Here is a 2,905-nt window from a genome sequence, read left to right on the forward strand (position 1 = left end):
AAAAAAAAAAAAAAAAAAAAAAAAAAAAAAAAAAAGATTCTTTTGGAACTTAGGTCTGAAGAATACGTAATGTAGCTTTTGTACTGTTCAGTTTGTATGTGTCATTTAAACTGCAGATAAATCCCAAGAAAAATAAAATCTGGGATTTTTTTTAATAGAATTTTAGCTGTGTTTTAATACATTTCTTCTTTTTTTTTATGAACTTTTTAAAATAACTTTGGCTATTTTTTTAGGTATACAATATAAGAAAGCTGAAAGATTTAGGTTTTAAAGTATGATTGGTAGATGGTAACCATAGTATTAACAATGTCACAGAAAAAGGAAAATGTCGGTTAAAATGAGTAGTAACATATAGCGGTAAGAAAGTACAATTACTGCATGTTTAGAAATCTGTAACTGCCTGAACACATCTTCCCTTAACAAGTCTACTGTCACTTTTATGAGGTAATAAACATTTGTTGCCTAACTTTAAAATGGCATATCTAGCTTTATTTTACAACTTACAATATGCATTTGGTTTCTGTTAATCAATCAAAGACAATAACATCCACAAAATCTTATAAAAAAGTCCTTATTTGCTTTTTAGCCTTTTCCTTTATGTGCTTTTGAATCCAACTGCTCGGGTTGGATTGTCATCTTAATTTAAATGGGATTTTTTCAGATGTAGATTTTTGAGTTTTCATAATAAAGGATTGCATATAATATTTAAATTTAATATAATACCAGACGTTTTGTAGCTCAGAAAATAAATCAACCCTTACAACAATGTAACTCTTCACATATATTGCATGAAACGAATAGAGTAAAAAATAAAAGTAATTTAGAAGTTGATAAGATAATTTGGATCATTATAAGCTGCGATTGCCATTTGTATCTTGGCCTCTACTGCACTGCTTTCTTCTTCATCCGCCTGCAAATTCAGTGATTTACCATAATTAAATACAAAGTTATTCCTACATGATTATATATCTAACTCACATATGTGAGTTTAATTGGACCAAAAAATGGTTAAAGAAAAACTAGAACTGATAAATTTGTTTATATATGACAAAGCATGCATAAGTAATATAACTAATTCCTGTGGAAATTAGATTGGAGGGTAAAGTCATTACTTTTGTATAATAAGACAGATAAAGACAGGTTTGAAAATGAAATGATCGACTTTGTGTATATATTTTGTTAAAATGATTGGAGTAAGGTTTCACCAACTCTCCATGACTCCACCACTGGTCTGTTTACCTTACGGTATCTTTAGCGTCTGATTATATTATTTTGTGTTTAAGGAAATGTTATAAAGGTGGGCTGTAATAAACGATATACTATTACTATATTCTTTTGTTAGACAAGAAACATCCATATACGTACAGTATGTTGTAGTTGAACTTTTCCAACCTACACGGCATGCATATATATACTCTTTAAGTAAAACAAAATAGATTGTTAGATCACGAAGCTAAGCATTCGGTGATTAGATTTTCCGAACCAAATTCCCCTAGTATTTGAATGATAAGAAAGTACATAGAGAGATCTTATAAAACTAGAACATAAATACTAACTCTTTAACGAATTCTAATGTGATAAAGGGTTTATTAGGGACTACTATGAAGACCGTCTATGTATATTATGTACCAAAATTATTAGCATAACAATAGTAAAGGCCGGGTAAACGTTCAATCATCTCACTGAAATAAAATTTGCTAATTAAATTAGTTTAGCCGGCATATACTATTGTTAAAGAATTGATGTAATATCAGGTATAATGTTGGTGTGGGGAAAAGTCACGTGCTAAAAACGAGTGAATGAGAAAGAGACAAACGTTGAATGGAAGCGCGTGAGGTTATATAATTAGCCACGTTTCTGTTGTGCTGCTTGCTGTATGTTTAGACGACGCTTTATGCGACACCGATGCACTTAAGATTTAAAGATTTCACAACGCAAATGTAGTAATTAAAATCAGTCTATTGTTTTATGGAGTATGACATTTAACTTTTTAAGAGAATCTAACTCCCATCGAACAAACAAAGTCAAGGTGAAATTCAAAAAAAAAAATTGTGATGGGCTCGAGGCCACCTCAATAATTGGAGCTTTTAATTGATTTGATTAGGATAATACTATTATATAAAAAGACAAATTATACTTAAGGTGTAATGTGAATTAAGGTCCACTAAATGGAGACAAGTGGGAGCAAAGTAGTAATTAACTGGGTCCATCTAAAGGTTTTCCCTTTTGAATTTGATAAAATAGTTTGAAACTTTAAATTACATTTTGGTACTATTGTATGATGAATAAGGGTAACCTATTTTCTTTAACCGAAAATCCAAAAAAAAGAAGAACAATCCACTTTACTAAAAGCATTTAGCCATATGCTTTTTATTCATATTGTTAATTTATGTACACCTATAAGAGATTTGTCTACGTGCCGTCAGGCGACCAATTTTCTCCAAAATCACCAAAGAAAAAGAATATAATTAAATCAGATTATAAATAAAAGTCTGAATAGTTGCGACAGAATAAATAGACAAATATTTTTAGTTGGTGTGTTATATAGTCCGACAAGTGCCTCAAACTACTAATCTTATACTAGCTTATTATAATTAACATATCGATCTGAAATTGTTTATTAAACAAAATCCTCTAAACTATGTTAGCATATCTTTTCAATATCATTTTATAATTTGGCTCGATCAGTCCAAAATGAGTTTTAACCAAATGCACTTAGAATCTTGTAGTTTGTACTAGTATATATGGCATTACCAAATAAGATTTAATTTAACTGTAAAATAAAAATATGAGAAAGAGCGAGAGTGTGACCTGGAGGAAGAGAGTAGTCGAGAGACGAGAGGAGAAGGAAGATAAGTTAGTAGTGAGAATGTTGAGATTTAAAGACTCCAACACTTTACAAAGC

At 30.1% G+C, this 2,905-nt stretch overlaps 1 long non-coding RNA gene across 1 annotated transcript; it reads right to left on the bottom strand.

Moving 5' to 3' along the window:
- On the bottom strand, positions 677-2,899 carry LOC104717205. Its single transcript, XR_756183.1, has 2 exons — positions 2,812-2,899; positions 677-910 (listed from the first exon to the last, which is right to left on the bottom strand). It is a non-coding gene; the product is annotated as an uncharacterized LOC104717205 (long non-coding RNA).

The sequence above is a fragment of the Camelina sativa genome, chromosome 10 (genome assembly GCF_000633955.1).
Source record: "Camelina sativa cultivar DH55 chromosome 10, Cs, whole genome shotgun sequence".
Lineage (NCBI taxonomy): Eukaryota > Viridiplantae > Streptophyta > Magnoliopsida > Brassicales > Brassicaceae > Camelina > Camelina sativa.